The 17219-nt window shown below is 40.1% G+C and overlaps 1 protein-coding gene across 1 annotated transcript in view; it reads right to left on the bottom strand.

The window, feature by feature from the left end:
- Window positions 1-618, bottom strand: part of ST18 (ST18 C2H2C-type zinc finger transcription factor) — a 210571-nt gene extending 209953 nt beyond the window's left edge. Inside the window, exon 1 of the mRNA XM_043539630.1 lies at window positions 483-618. The gene's annotated coding sequence lies outside the window, so the exon portion shown is untranslated. The remainder of the gene's footprint in view (window positions 1-482) is intronic.
- Window positions 619-17219: the final 16601 nt, after the last annotated feature.

Below are 17219 nucleotides of genomic sequence, written 5' to 3'. Positions count from 1 at the left end.
GTACATCTAAACATTTCAGCGACTTTAGCACTATTTATATGAAAATTAGTTCCCCCTTAACTTTTTATATATCTGAATTTATCTCTAATCTTTGCTTTTTTCCTGCTTATCTTATCTGAATCTAGCATCACCAGATACTATGGTGATGAATGCTTTAGAAATGGCTGCAACAAATAACAAAATCAATAAGATTCAGCAACAGTCCGCACTTTCCTCTGAATTCAGAAGAAAGGCAACTGACTTCCTTTGCAGTTAATATCAGTGTTGCTCCTTGAGTGACCAGCAGAGGGAGAAAAGGGGGTGTTCATACAGAGGGTAAACACTTGGGAGGTTAATTCCCCAGGACGATTTGCCCTGGATCCAAATTAGTCCAGGTAGTGTCAAAACTACAAGTCTTGGTTCCATAGCAAAATGTGTGGTGCTGACATCCTGTACATGATTTTACTTAGTCAAAGCACTGCAGTCAATTCTCTCTCTCTTACCTTTACCTGGTGACTTTGTACAGTTGCCCGATAGGTCATTGTCTTCTAGTTTTGTTGTTTTTTCCACAGCTTTGATTCTTGCACTGCTGTTTTTGAGACTTTTACAAACAACTGGGTCCAATTTCCTTATTCTTTTCTAAAATTGAAAACAAAATATATTGGAGTTTTACCATAAATATTAGGTCTTTTAGCAACTATATTATAATAATGAGACTTGCAAATCAGTATCTTTTCTCTTGAAGCATGGAAGTACAGAATCTACTTATGATAAATTATAACTCACAAACAACCTAAATACATTGCTTCTTCTATACAGTATGTTGACTTGATTGCAGTAAAACCATCCTCTTCTCATGAAACGTTTTGAAACAATATTTTCTGTCAGCTCTACACAAAATATTCCACAACCACCCCAATATTTTATTTTTCCTTACCTCTGGTATCCCAGTCAGGTCACATTCTGTTAAAAACATCCTGCCAAGCTTGGTACAAAAGGGCTCCAAAGAATCAGAATGCAGAAGCTATGCAACTTGCTGACTAACTTTGCTCTGTGTTATTTACCAACTACACAAAGAAAATGCTGTCTATTCAAAACACATTTCAAAACTCTTTTCACAGAAAGTGTGTGAACAAACGGTCCCATGTCCTAAGCTGTAGTCACATCTCCCATGAGGCCCGGTGATAGCTGTGGGGCATGGAACAGAGTGACACCACCACCAGTCACTACAAGGCACTTTTGTAAACAACTTTGTGAGTGTGTGTGGAGGAAAACAGGACGGGGGGGGGGGGTGTTACTTTTTTATCTGTCTTAACATTATGGTTTCTTGCTTTATCATCTCCGATTCAGAACTCCAGTCTTGCTTTGTAAGTTTTGCTTGCCAAAAACAGATTTGTAGTCCCTGTAGCATGTTTACTTTTATTATCTGAAACGTTTCATCTAGAAATGGGCCTCAACTGAAAATTCTGAACAAGTTTTATGTCTGGATTCAGATGTGCTATCTCAGACTTCGGTGTTCAGGGTTCCAGTAGGCTTATTACATCAACAAGGCCTCACTGTAAAATTCAGAACCAGATTTTTAATGCCATTTCTTCCCATTTCCACCTTCCATCCCAAAATTCAGGATGCTTGGATTTGGTGTTTCACTTTGGCACATTAAAGAAAGAGGCCTTAGATACAAAATTCAAACCCAAGTTTGGATTTTCAGTGCTCCCAAAGTTCAGGTGGGCATGGAATTTCAGATCCAGCATTCTGATTTGTCTCATTATACAGGTGAGCTCTCACAGCAAAATCCCTTCTAAAGTTTGGGGAAGATCAAATCTTGGGTTCTAGTTTAGGCACTTGTCTTTTTAAACATTTAGTTTTAAATAATCTCAATCATTTCAAGTATTCTTAACTTTGCAAGGGCTTGTCTCTCTCTCTGTTTTTATGTACGCCCTTCTAGCCTTCAGGGACTTGTCCCCTGCTAGTCACAAAGTTACACAAGGGAAATGATAAACAGAACTGCTTTATTCAACTCTTGCAGCACAGTGATCAGTAGACTTCACCATGCTAAATTGCTGTGAAAAAACTTCCTTACACTCAGAATAACTCATGGACAATGATCATTTTCCATCAATGGCAAGATCCAGAACTTTGTTGTCATTACTATATTTGTAGTTCCATTCTTCTAATGACCAGCAGCAGAAATCAATCCCCTCCCACTTCTACCCCCAGCCCCCACTTTTTTCCTTTTAGCTTTGATCTGTAAGGCACATGTTTCTACACTTGGCTAGTAGTAATAAATGTTTTTGTTTGACTTATATTTTTGAAGGTAACAAAGGTAGGTATTACATAACACCTGTTACTTCTAGGCATGTGAGAGAACAACATAAGAATAAGACGTAGCAATTATCATATTTCAGTTATATAGAAGGCAACATAATCTACTCTATCTGTCTTTCGGTTTGTCCATGCACACACTTACATATGTGCTTTACCTCCATGTTTAAAAACTGCCTCATTGACTTCAATGACACTTCACACAGGAGAAAATGTCCAACTACACAATTCCTATGGCAGAATCAGAATCTGAGTTTGTAAACTCTTTGGGGTAGGGATCATGACCTTTTAACCAATCGTTGTGAGGTACCTAGCACTGTAAAAAAAAGTACCAATAACAACAACAAAACTAGATACAAAAGAGGAAATGTTTTTGATACTCTGAGGAGCCTAATTTCATTTATTTCATTTCGTATACAGTCTGGGTCCAATTCTTCCCTCAGATAGTTCGATGCAATTCTACTGACTTTAATGTTCGCTGCATACATGTACCTTAGCAAAGAATTTTGCCATCCTCCCATATTTTTTTAAATTAAAACAGTATGGCCCCAATTTTCAAGGTCTATTGATATTGGGTACCTCCATTTTTGAGACTCTGAGACTCAGTTTTCCATCGCCACAAAGCACCAGCAGCTCTAAATGAAGTCAAACAGGAAAGTGAGGATCTAGACTGTCTCATTTGGGCACTCCAAAAATGCACACACCCAAGTCAGGCCAAAATTGTACAAGTTGTTGCTATGTAGCTCTTACACTCTATTTATACTGGAGCATACACTAAATATTCATGGTGTGTGTGCCTACTATTACAAAACTTTTGGCATTGTCTTAGGACTGTATGGTGTGTGAGAGTCAGAAGGTTTAAGCTTTGATCCACCAAATGCTGGTCACATGACAGCTGATATGTCAACATAATAACCCACTGAATGGCAAGGACACCCCCCCACACACTCCCCAAACAGGGAAATGAAACCATGCAAAAAATATAGTAATTATTCATTCAGAGGATCCTAGCTGGAATTGCCAGCCTTCTGTAGAATCCTCTGTGGACTGCAGGCAGAACTGGCAAACAAAAAGGAAAAGAAAATGCTTTTCTGGCTGCTCACAAAATATAACCGGCATTAAAAATAATCAACTATGGAGCGTGCCACACAGTGAACAATTAGACGATTGTCTAACAGCTTCAGGAATAGTGTTAGCTACCAACCAATCAAATGCTGTCATCAGGTTGTAAAAATCAAATAAAGGAAGATAAAAATCTCATGCTTCCCCCGGCCACCTAATTAACTTGCTTTTCTTTGAGGTGGTAATGGGGCGGGGGGGTGGTTGCGTTGCGCACAGGGTGAATTCCAAATAGATAAAAGCTGGGTAAACCACTCCAGTGGTGAGCCTCATGCTAAAGTACTTAACCAGAAACAAATGCTGCGGATGCTTTTGTTTTGGTCTTTCACTGGCACCTATCCTGGACCTCTGATGTGCCTCCTGTAGGCTACTTCTGCCAGGTGACCATGCATGTGCTCCCAGAACCAACTGCTAGTGCAACATTTTTTTAATATCAAATAAACCCTTATTTGCTTAAAACTTAACTTTCTAAAATACACACTCAATCTAAATAATAAAAAAGAGCCAGCAACACAATGAGCCAAAGGGCAGTGGAAGGAATTTTTGTTCAAAAGCCTTGTTGCTTTAATTATTTATTTTTTGTAACCACGCACTTTCAAAGCCTTTAAAGAACAGGCTCCTCCTCCCTTAGTTGCCTGCCAAAATGATACTTAGTGGAGGGGGAGTAGCTGCCTTTTAAAAGATTAGGTAGCAATCAGAGAGAAAGAGTCAAATAGAAAGGCTTTTCCAAAACTGGTTCCATTCTGAACAGTCCATGAAAAGAAACATAGAGTAGGGAGTACCGGGGAAGGGAGGAGGAGTACTTTTAAAATCTTTTAAGCAAAAAGGTTTTGATATGGTCCTGATTACTAGTGATATTAGTATAATAGCCATGCCTTCCATTTAATTATCTCAAAGCACTTTACAAAAATTAATCCTCACAAGATGCACACAAGGTAGGTAAGAGAAATGCGCACACACAGAGGGAACAAGTTAGGAAGTTAGATTCTGAGTTAGAATGAAAAAGCTCTCTAATGTCACAAAGCATCAGTACAGAAACTGATCGTCTCCCAAGTATTAAAAATAGAAATAACAATATTGCTCTCTCTTCCTTCCTTCTCATCCTATTGGAAAAATAATTTGATTAGCTTAAAGGGGTTTGTATATGTGAGTGGGTGTCTGTAGGAGTTTTTGAAGAGAAAACTAAGTCGAATGAATGATTTTTGCATTTGATTCTGAACATGCTGAATTATCTGGTCATCCTTATCTCTTTTAGGAGGGAGTTCCATAATCTAGATTGAATTCCTGTGAAAATTCTGTCTCCTGCACTCACAAACTCCTAATATTTGGGAACACTTTCATTGTTCCATTGGAACACTGCTGGAGGTCATAGTCATGGAAGCAAATCTCAGGTAACCAGGGCCAATCCCAGTGAGGGCTTTGAAAGTCAGGGGAAGAGACCTTGAACTGGATTCTGTGTTCATTGGAAAGCCAACGCAGACAGCAGAGCACCAGGGTGATATGTTCACAGTGACCTGTAGGAGATGAACTGTATTTTGTACCAGTTGAAGCTTTTCCAGAACATCTGGCTTTATTCCTAGATATGAAGATGGCTTTGTAAACCTAAGGAGGGAGTGCAGAGGTAGCTCTAAACCCTACCTACCCAGTCTTGAGGCCGCTTTTGCTAGGCTGGGCTCCTTGGTGCACACTGGAAAAGCCCAAAGGCCAGTCCAGCTGCCAGTAATCATGAAGGTATAAGGATGTCCTTGTCACTTCCTCTTTGCCAGGAGCAGGGAAGGGGTGGGCTTAAAAGCCACTAAAATGTCTCTACACCACCTCAGGTTCCTCCTGCATTGTGGGAGATCTTCCAGGGGCCAGATCTGACAGCTTCAGGGCTGCTTTGCATCATATGCATTGGATAGGATGGGTGGTCACCTTCTGGTCAGTCACAATTGGACATTTTTTGCACCATAGTTATTTGTGTATTCAAAAGCACCAAGGAGACCTAAAGGCTTTGGACCTATTTAATATCTCATAGTAGATGCCCTTGACAGTAATGAATATTACAAAGGAGGCAAGTTCTTTAAAAAGTTTCCCTCTCTGTAACAGTATCCTCTTAATCTTACCCGGGTTCAGCTTTGGCCAGCTTCTCAGGCATCAATTTTGGCTAGGCATGAGGAAAGCTGGGAAACAGTGCCCTATATGCATGACTTTTCCAGAGACCTCCCGAACTACCACTCAGTGTCTAACTTTTTCAAACTGAGGTTATTGAGACACAAGCAAAACAGTCTCCAACATTGGCTGCCAGTATCCTGGATCCCTCTCCATCAAGCTTCAGGCCAGGCAGGGCATGCTACAAAGATAGCATTTGTTGCTCTGGTGGGTGACCTCTTCCTCATCATAGACAAGAGAACTACATCCATACTCGCCTCGTGCGACTTCTATTTGGGATCTGACACCACTAATCACCAAATACTCTTGTTCTGCCTCCAGGAAGCACTGAAGTGAATGGACATGGCCTGAAATGGCTCAGGTCATCCCTCCCAGATAAAATGGAGATGGTTATTATGGACATCTCTCCCTCTAGACCAGATCCCTTTCCTTGCGTCCCACAAGGCTCAGTCTTGTCCCGCATATTATTCAACATCTGAATGGTAAAACAATGGCTGAAGTGTCAGAAGTATGCAGATGATACACAGCTCTATGTAAACAACATCATACCCGCCAAGAAGCGAAAAAGAAGAATACTGTGTCCAATTGAAAATACAGGGGAAATTTAAGCAGGCAAAACATATTTATCCTTGTTGTAATGTGGCCAGGACACCAAGATTAATATCTCTGCTGTGGCAGATATGACAAACACAGGCCTATCTGAGATTATTGCATTTTACATGGAAAGCATGAAAACTTCAAAGACCATTATACTGAGAAAGGGGCAGACAGTATGAGCCATAGAATATCCTCAGCCCCTTGTGCTAATACATTTGATATGTAATTGTGTTTTCCTGGCTCACTAGGGGGATTTTTCTGCAGAATCTGGGAGCACTAAGAGGTGATTAACGCAAAATCTCCATGCTGGTTATGCAGATACCCAGCCTTTAAGCTTGGCCTCCTGTGGGAAAAGGGGCTCTGACTGATTTTACCTGGTCTCTGAAGGCTGAGACACACACACAAAAAAAAGGACTTGGGGTTTAAAAGGCCAGCTTGAACTAACACAGTGGTCTTCTTTTTATTTCAGCAAATAGACCTGACCTTTGATCCAAGGGAGGGGGACCACCTTTGCTGAGGAGTTAGAAAGGTTTGAACCTGCCAGGGTCTGGACTGATGGTTGACTTCTGGTATGTTAATATGTGTCTAGATCTCTTTTTCTTTTATGTTTTCTCTGTATGCTTTAAAAGAGCTGTTTGAGTTCCTGGTATATCATAGAATCATAGAACCATAGACTTTAAGGTCAGAAGGGACCTTTATGATCACCTAGTCTGACCTCCTGCACAACGCAGGCCACAGAATCTCATGCACCCACTCCTGTAACAAACCCCTAACCTATGTCTGAGATATTGAAGTCCTCAAATCATGGTTTAAAGACTTCAAGGTGCAGAGAATTCTCCAGAAAGTGACCCATGCCCCACACTGCAGAGGAAGGTGAAAACCCCCCCAGGGCATCTGCCAATCTGTCCTGGAGGAAAATTCCTTCCTGACCCCAAATATGGCGATCAGCCTTGTCCTAAATCCCCTCTGACTTTCATATCACTGTCATTATCCTTGGAAAGGAGCCAAAGACCAAGGGGCTGGTCCTTGGTTACACCTGCTGGGGATAACCACATTAAGGAGCAGGGGGTTACAGCCTAAAACTCGTGGTCAGAAGGGAGCAGGATGTGAATACCTGCCCAGATAGAGGTGATGGCTAGATGTTTAAGACCTGGGAGCACTCCTTGAGCAAACCACATGGGGGTAAAAGTGCAGTTACTCTAAAACAGTGACACCTACTATTAAGAAAAGTATCAATTTCATGATCCTACATAATGAAGTCCTTTGTTTCACCACTCAGTTTCAGGAGGGCATTTCCAGCAGCACAGTGCATGAGTACCACATTGGAGCAGAAGAAGAAGAGTGCCACCCAGTGTATCACGATCATCACTTCCAGCAACAGCAGCTAGATGTTCCTTGGAGGTTTCCCATTCTAATACCAACCTGTCCCTATCCCTCCTTAGCTTGTAAGAGCTGAACAGATCACAGCAGAGTAGATGGTGGTCTGACTGCAGTCAGAATTTGGAGGTTCACCCATCACTCATTTCAAAAGTGTCATCTTTCATCTGTGGGTGAATTTTAATTCCTTCAGTAGTATCTTAGTGTGACCAACAATATGAGGCTGAGGGAAACATTCTGGAATGCACCTAATTATGGTTTTCCGTTTCTTAATTTAGTATGCATGCAACTCTGAAGGGCTTGTCAAATTATGTGGCCAGGAAATGTTTTCATGTGACCATATTCCTTTTTTAATAAAATCAGGGACCCTAGAATTGTAAGGGTAGTGATGTAGGTTACATATACTTACTATGATTCAATTAATACACCACATGGGGACTGAGATTTGAAGGTTCTTTGTCATTAGCAAGAGAAAAAAAAGGATAATCAGAGGTAAACCAATCTTACCAGGGTAAGCAGAGGGTAACTGAGGCTGAAAAGGGCAATAGTTGACTCCTGCGATGTTTAAAAGAATCTTCTGGCTGGTCCACGTATTGCCCTGGTGACTGTAATGTCTTTCTTCTACTGAACAGGAATTCATCCACTCTCACCTGACAAGAAGCTTAGCTGCCACCCAGTGGAATTTAGGTGGCATTGCATTATGGCAGCCCCTCCCAATTCTAACAGAGCTGGCTTCTTACTGATAAATGGTGGAAGTTGAGTTGGAATTTAAAGAGCAGTTGTCTAGAAAAAAAATAGCAAAAATGGCATAATAGGCCTCATGGTTTATTGTGTCTCAGTGACTCCAGATCAAAAATGTTCAATCTGCAAGTTAAAATATGTTTTTTTTCCCTAACTGCCAACTTGGCAAACTCGACCTGGGATCTTAAAGTCAAGCTGGCTCACATATCACCGGAAATATTTTCTGCAGGACGGCTTAAATCCTCAGCATCACAAGTTGTTGAATCAACTTTCTAAATTCCTCCGGATCAAAATTCTGTGCTGATGTCCTCATTATACTGTATTTTTGTTTGGTTGTACTGCACCTATTTTAATATTTTGGACAATTTTATTATTTGCAGCCTGACATGGTTTTTGTACAATTGGGGTGGGTAATACTGTAAGTCCATTTGAAAAAAATGGGAGCAGGGCAGGAAAAGACAAAGGAGAAGTACATTTGGGGACTGGGTGCTGGTAAGGTACAGGTAAGGATGTAGGGCATGATACCTGCTTTTACATGTTGTCATGGGCCCTGGAAATCTTGTGTGACAGACTCATCTCCATTCCAGAATTCAAGAATTGCAAGGACAGAATGGATACAAGCAGCAATCCCAGTGAAAAGAAAAGAAAAGAAAAGAAAAGAAAAGAAAAGAAAAGAAAGGCTCAACTCATACCTCCAAACTGGCCCTTACTAAGCTCTAAACCAGTTACTGCAGTGGCTGCAGGTCATTCCTTCCACAGAGCCTTCCCTCTAGTAACTCTTACATTATGTCCTGAAGAGGATTTCCCAGCCTTCCCTGCTCTCAACGTGACAGCACCATATGACAACCTAGTCTACTCCTTTTTAAAAACATTCTTCTGCAGCTTTTAGAATAGCATTACAAGTTTGTGCTTGGGCATAGGAACTAGAAAATGAAACTGACCAGAAACAAAAGTGAAAGTGACTAAACTGTGGCCCAAACTGAGTGAAATGCAAGAAATTGACAGTATTACCTGGAATGCTTCATTAGATTTTTTTTAAACTATCCACAACTAATGCAGAACATAGATCTGCACATATTTTAAAGTGTTTTCCCCCCCAATATCTATATTCTCCTTCTTATAATTAAAAAGGTGTCTTGTCATCATATATCTTAGGAATGGGAGAACAAACAACTGTGCGGAATGCTTTGAGCACCTGCTAATTGACTGGAACCTCGGGTATGTCTATACTGAGGTGTGACTGCAGCTCAGGTGGACATACTTGCACTAGCCTTATCCATGCTAGTATGACTAAAAATAGCAGGGTAGATGCTACAGTGAGGGCTATCCAAGCCCACCTCAGAACCTGGATAGTGACTCATGTTGCTAGCCCTTGCTACTGCATCTACACTGCTATTTTTAGTCATGTTAGCGTGGGTCTGCATATGTAAGCTGCAATCACATCTTGGATTTCAGTGGATACATACCACCAGTGACAAGTCCTGCAAGGTGTCAAGTGCCTCCCAAGTAAAGCTGCGTGCCCTAAACACCTCACAATATATCACCTTTATTATACCATGGAACCTATCAAGAGCCTTTCCAAACTGTTTTCCTCCACTCCCACCTCCAGATCTTTACTATCTGTGGCCATTTTCACTCCTCTGGCCAGCTTCCAAGTTCTGAAGATTTTTCACACATCAAGATAAGCCCACAACTATCAGGTTCTCCAGTGACTTCCAGTATTTGTATACACCCACTTTGGACTAGTGGACCAGTGTAAATCACTACACAAGGTACAAGAATCAGTGTAGATTCAAACCCTGTGTACATGCCTGAATATGGGAGAGAGGGAGTAGAGGAGGTAATGTATGCTGTTTAGTGAACAATATAACCAACTCCAAGCATTCAAAAAATGAGTCAGATGCCAAAAAGTGGTCACAAGTTTTGGTTTCTTTTTTATTTGCCATCTTTTTTGAGCCTTCAGGGTCTCTTCCCCCCCCCCCTTTTTTTTAAATGAATTTCTCATATAATCATGTAACTTCAGGAGTTGGGACTCAATGAGAAATTAGCAGACAGAAAGCTCAGAAAGAACAGGAGTACTTGTGGCACCTTAGAGACGAACAAATTTATTAGAGCATAAGCTTTCGTGGGCTACAGCTCACTTCGTTGGATGCATAGAATGGAACATATAGTAAGAAGATATATATACATACAGAGAAGTTGCCATACAAACTGTGAGAGGCTAATTAGTTAAGATGAGCTATTATCAGCAGGAGAAAAAAACTTTTGTAGTGATAATCAAAATGGCCCATTTAGACAGTTGACAAGAAGGTGTGAGGATACTTAATTTAGGGAAATAGAATATATGTTCCATTCTATGCATCCGACGAAGTGAGCTGTAGCCCACAAAAGCTTATGCTCTAATAAATTTGTTCGTCTCTAAGGTGCCACAAGTACTCCTGTTCTTTTTGCGGATACAGACTAACATGGCTGCTACTCTGAAACCTGTCAGAAAGCTCAGCGTTACCCTTGTTAAACTAAAGGACTGTATTTAATTTAGAGGGATAGTAGAAAAGTTATGGAGTTCTTATTGTTTAATGTTTATCTAAAAGATTTCATTGTACCTGCTGAATTCTACATAGGAAAGAACAAGTAAGATAAACATCCTGCAAACTGAGCATTGTTACAAGTTGAGAAGTCCCCATCAAAAGCCAAACATAGAATCAATATTTTAACTCGAGCACATTACGTCAATAATTCTATCATGAATAAGCAAGTTCTGATATAATCCCTTCATGCCACAAGAGGGAGACACAGTTACATCATTTATTGAAAGGAAGACATGAAAGAAGTAAAGTTATTCAAATCTGTTTGTACATGGCAACATTTATTAAGATAGACTTATTATATATTATCAGACTTCTGCTAATACATATGTTGTCTATTCTCTGAAGTTGATATAGTGCCAATACTGGAGCTGAGGGGATTGGTACCCAGGAACTCTTGCTATTCATATCTACTTTTGAAAATCATTGCCTCTGCACTGGTGGGTTAGGGGGAATGTAATTAAAATCAGAATTAAAAGTTGGGGCTGTCACACCTGCTTTGGGATGTGAACAGATGCAAGAAAATCCTAAGCAACCAAGTAATATTTGCAAAATAATCAAAATACAAGTAGCATTCCAAAGTTTTCTCAAGATGCACTGGGATATATATATAATTCTTAAACAACATATACACTTTAGTTATAATATGCCTACAACAGCACATCATATCTTCTCACAGTTCTTCCATTCAGTTCAGCCTCTGAGTCATCACCCTCCAAATTGGTATATAGGATTATAAAAATTAGAGATGGAAAAGCCTAAGTAGATTATTAAATCCATCTTGCTGTAAGCACATGGTTCACTTATATAAAAGGTGTATCAGGTACTGAGCTAACACTACACTTGATCTTAGCCATCATAATGAAAAAGAAATCCTAAAATTATAAGAAAATTCAAACTGTTGATGTTGTTTTATGCTAATGTAGGCAATATAAATGTTAGAATAGGAAAATACAAGTTAACTCTAATTGTTAATTGTTAGAGTTAAGTGTTAACTCTAATTGTCTAATCTAACTCTACAAGTGTCCCTAATTGTCTGACACAGTGGTTCCACAAAAAGATTAACTACACTTGCATGAGTTTCTGTCACAAAAAAGATCCCTAAAATCTCAAAGCCAGAATCACTTGATAATGCATTTGTTTTTAAAGCTGAAATGCCTTGAGTCATTTTCTTTCAGATCTACCTTGCTGTATTGCTCTTCACAGATGTGCTGCTCTGTGGACTGTGAGGGAAGTGAAATTTACCATAATCTGCTCTCAAGTACTGCATCATCATTATCAATAATTCATCACTATACACAAAAGTTTGCTCAGTATCTCACAAAACAGACAGAGACACTCTGCTTGCCCCATAGAGCCTAAAAGCAAATAGCAGCCATGACAAAGTGGGGTAACAAAACAGTAGGAAGAAGGACAGGGGCACTATTAGTAAGATATGTGATAACTCATCTGGAGTTAGTATGTAGCATGGAAGGAAAAATCAAGAGGTTTCTTTTGCTTTTGAAAAATTTGAGTTCATTTCAGCTCATATAATTACTAACACAGAACCAAACAGAGAATGAAATGCACAAAAATAGGGAGGAGGAAGAGGGTGAGGAGAGAGTCAAACTAGCCCCAGCACGGGGGAGACAACACAAAAGAGGGGGAAGAATACACCAGTACTGTCAAACATTCAAAATTCATGAGTCAGTCCCCTCAAAATCATGAGATTGGCATATTAAATCATGAGATTTTCTTAAGAAATAAATTATTCTTTTTATTTGCTCTTTGTTCTTTTTGTTTTGTTTTTAGCCTTTGGCCTTTTCAAGCTTTTGCAGTCATGAGGGTTTGATTTTTTTTAAATGAAAGCTGAGAGTCTCACATAATCATATAACTCCAGGATCTAGGGCCGTAAGACAAAACAGCAGATATCATGAGACTCATGACGACATCATGAGAGTGGGTACCACTCAGACAGACAAGCTTTATTTTTTTTTAAAGGTTGTCTTTCTAACTCCACATTGGTATTGTGGATTGTGGATTAATGCATATAAAAATACTGAAAAGCTGAGTTCTATATAAAGTTCTTGTTTGAAAAGAATAGAAAACAGGTCACAGTCCCTTCCTTTCCAGCATTTCCCGATGTTTCCACCAAAATGGAAAGCACAAGACAGACAAATAATTATGTAACAACTTTCAAATAATGTTATCTACTGCTGTGCTATAGTAAAAGTACTTGACATTCACCTGCTTCTTCAGCACACAGCAGTTGTTACCTCCACGGAAATCAAAACAGCGGTAATACTGAGTCAGCAACATTAAGATCACCCACATACTGAAGCAGCAATAAACCTATCATTTCAACATGTCGGAAAGCTACTCCATTGTCTATAGATAGCTTAACATTTAAATTACAGGGATTCCCAAATTTTCTAACAGAGGGCTCCATTTCTATTAAGAAGCTAGAAGAATGGAGCCCTGAGAAATTAAAACTTTCATATGCTGTGTATGACTTGAATAAAAAATAATGTTTAGCCCTGAAACACAAAGCCCGGAAATATCCCACTTGTGCAGAAAAGGTCCTTGACATAATAAATTACTCTGTCTCTCAGGTGTTTGTTAGCAATGAAAGAAATTATCCTTCCAGGAAGAACACTTGCAGATTTTCAGATGCTCCCATATCAGAATTTGGAACGTTATAATAATGCAGCCCACGCAAGTAAATGCTTGTTGAAAGTTTGGAGCTAAATTCTGCTCGACAGCTGGTTGGGAAATTTTTGACAAAACTTTTTTGCATCCAAAAATGCTGATTTGTCAAAACCAAAACTTTTCACAGGAAAGGGTCGATTTTGACAAATGTTTTTCAACAGAAATAAGTTTTTAAAATGTTGTAACATTTCACTTCTGGTTCAAAATGGCTTTTCATTTTGAAATTTAAGCTACAGTATATATATAAAGTAAAAATTTGAAATTAAATGTTTCAGTTGACCAGAACCATTTCCTACCCCCAGGATTTAGGTTAGGAAAAGACTCCCGTTGACTTCAGTGGGAGTTGGATGGAGCCCTAAACGAATATCTGACAAAAGAATAAAAGGAGGCGTGGGACATAAACCAACTCCCCAGTGCTGTATATGCCCAAACTTTGGAACATGACCTTCATGGCTGTACTCTACCTCTATAACGGACCGAAACACATTCTTGGATCTGAGCACATCCAAGTCCGGAAAGAACACAGATACAGATCTGGACTTAGCAGCTTGGGCCCAGCTGTAAAATGAAAGTCAACAAAATAATATGATAATGTGCCATAGAAAATTAACATGGTAATAACAATTGTATCACAATGCAGCACAATTCTCTTAGATCCATTTAAAGGTTTTTTTTTAGAAATAAGGTTTCTCTTGTCTTTATTTTGCAGTGTGACATGAAAATGAACACAGTCTCCTGATGTTTCTTTTGCTTTGACTGGTAAAAGCCTAAATAGTTAGTTTTAGGCTCAGTGGTGGGCAACCGGCCCATCAGGGTAATCTGATTACGGACCATGAAACATTTTGGTGATGTTGACCATCCGCAGGCACAGCCCCCCGCAGCTCCCAGTGGCCATGGCTTGCCGTTTCTGGCCAATGGGAGCTGTGGGAAGTGGCGGGCCGCAGGGACGTGCCCAGTTACTAACTAGCACATGAGACAGTCATAAAGGCATCATGGAAACCAAATAATACACAAGTAAAATTTCACTGGCTGCGAAGCACGTGACTGATGGAGGCAGAGTTGGGCTCTGTGCCATCAGGGTCATGGATTTCACTCTGGTCATTAGCTACAGTTCTATAAGCAAAATCAGAACATTTTACTAAGCAGGTTACATTTCTTCTTAAGACAATTAAGGCTCACAGTTAGCACCAAATCACTTCAAATTGTTTACATTATTATACAGCCAGACACCTAAAGCTTCAGAGGATAAAGAATTGGGCCAAAAGCTGCAAATGAACAGCAACATCAGAGAAATGTGGGCAATCTTCCCAAAGCCTGTCATGGTGGTGTCAAATTTACGTAACAGCTTTCTACACGAAAATAGTACAATTTTCGGGGAGTTACACCTTCAAAGTGAAAACAATGTTTCTGGACATGTGTATATATAGATATATGATTACAGAACACATAGGGAGACCACTTTCCTCACCATCAGAGAGATACAATTCACTGAATGATATGACTCATGTGAACCTAATGCATAGCTCCCAGGCTATTCTCGCCTTTATGAATGTGCCTGTCTCTAGCATATCCCATTTTAGGTATCAGAGAATACTTTATAAGCAATATGCACAAGTTGTTCTGAGGCTTGGCAATAATTAAAAACAAGACAAGTTAGGGCTGGAATGTGTCAGCCTTGACTTTGAATTTCATTTTTGGTTATGTAAAGCTTGGCTGTAGTTACTGATCTCACTTTTTAAATATGTGTGGGTCGGAATGAGTTCAAGAATAAGCTCAGGCTTTTCATTCCACCAGCACCAAAACAATGTCTGTTTTCATTGTAACACCTAATAATCCCCCATTTCATTTTCTTTTCTACCTGTCTGAAGAAGTAGGTCCCTTTCCACTTGCTGCTGGCATCAGATGCATTCTCTTTCAGTTTCCTGCTCCAGAATCTACAGTGCTAAAGAGTAGGCAGGGGAAGAGAGGCAGCATTTGACTGAGGAAAGAAAAATCTAATGCAAAGAGAAGACCCACCCGGGCAGGGACAAGCACCCGCAGTCACCAGAGACTCATAAGTTTGCTTATGACAGAAAGGAATTGGGGCCGCAGCCCTGGGGAGATCAGTGGTCAGCTTCACTGCCAAGAGCCATCTCGGAGTTGCTCAACTTTGAGGGCTAGTTTCTTTCTGTCTGCCTCTCTCCTCCCAGCCATGCTACTGCCAGACAGAGAGTAAACAGGGCTGAGGCCTTTTCTGTGTGCCAACCAAAGGTGCTCCTCCCGATCAGGGAACTGAGTATATCACCTCAAGACAAAGAGAGGGGTTGGAAGTAGGAATTGGTGGCCCATTAGTTCTCCCCACCATCCAGCAGTATAAGGAGAGCAGAAGGCCAAGCAACTGCCAAGGGGTTACCTAAGGCCAAGATTGATCTTAAATTCAACTTAACCAGCACACCTAAAGGTCAGTGGGCAAAACACACAGAGAAATGCTTGAAATGTGTGTGTGTTTAGATGCTTTTGTTTGGGCCCTGTGCTAATACGATTGCATTTCAGTACTAGATGAGACACTGCAGTTAGCAGTTAACAATGCCTTTTTACCTGTACTTTAGTCATAAGCTTCCTGCTTTGTACTGGAGACCCCATTTTTCTTCTTCCTCTTTCATTGTGTTGGAGAAATTATTCCAGGTTCTCTTTAAAAGTCTTCCTTTCAAATCTGGTACTAAAAAAAGCAAATTAAAGAATGAAATGTTTATATCATCCATCTCTTGGCTAGGCCTCTCATATGTACAGACAAAATGATGGGAACTTCAAGCTATTCTGTCAGGGCATTACGGGTCCAATCATGCTCCCATGGAAACCAGCATCAAAATTCCCTTTGAGTTTAGAGGAATCAGGAAGGAGATCCGAGTTTCTCCCCTATGAAGCTTGTGTCAGACGGGCAGCTAGAAATTCCCCTTACCTCTGAGATTTTATCCCTGAATATGCACTTGTAATTAGAACAAGGAACCAGGATCAGGAATATTGGGTTCTCGTCTATCTCTATCTCTCCCATTGACTCAATGGGGGACTTTGGTCAGTGGCTCCCTTTGTGGGCCGTGAGCCACAATTTATCCATCTGTGAAATAGGGATCCAACTTCTTAGCCATACATGTGTGTGTAACTCCCCTATTCTAGACGTATTTCTGGGGATTCATTTATATTCACAAATGCCTTCTGATCCTAAGTGCCATATGTGTCTGATCCAGAGCCCTGTGGCATCAATGGGAGACTTTTCACTGACTTGAATGGATTTTGCATTAGGCCCTGCCAGTGCAAAGTATTATTTGAAGAGCATGACTTTCAAACCCACTGCAATCTTAAAAATGAATAACCATAACATGAGAAAAACCCATATGAGCTGAAATGAACTCAAATTTTTCAAAAGCAAAAGAAACCTCTTGATTTTTTGGACAACTTTTTTAGAGATAAGGTTTTGGACTTTTGGTTTTGGACTTTGTGAACATTTTATTTTATTACCCCAGTTATTCTCTGCCATTCCCCCCTCTTATGAGATCCTTCATCTTTTATTTTTTTCCCCGTTTGGATAGAAGGATAATTCTAAAGAGCACAGGTTAAATCTAGGCATTCAAGGTCATATACTCAGCTATCATAAACCGGCATACATCTTTTGACTTCCAATCT

The sequence above is a fragment of the Chelonia mydas genome, chromosome 2, assembly GCF_015237465.2.
Source record: "Chelonia mydas isolate rCheMyd1 chromosome 2, rCheMyd1.pri.v2, whole genome shotgun sequence".
Taxonomy (NCBI): domain Eukaryota; kingdom Metazoa; phylum Chordata; order Testudines; family Cheloniidae; genus Chelonia; species Chelonia mydas.
The sequence above is the reverse complement of the archived record's forward strand: the minus strand, read 5'-3'. Positions and strand labels throughout refer to the sequence as shown.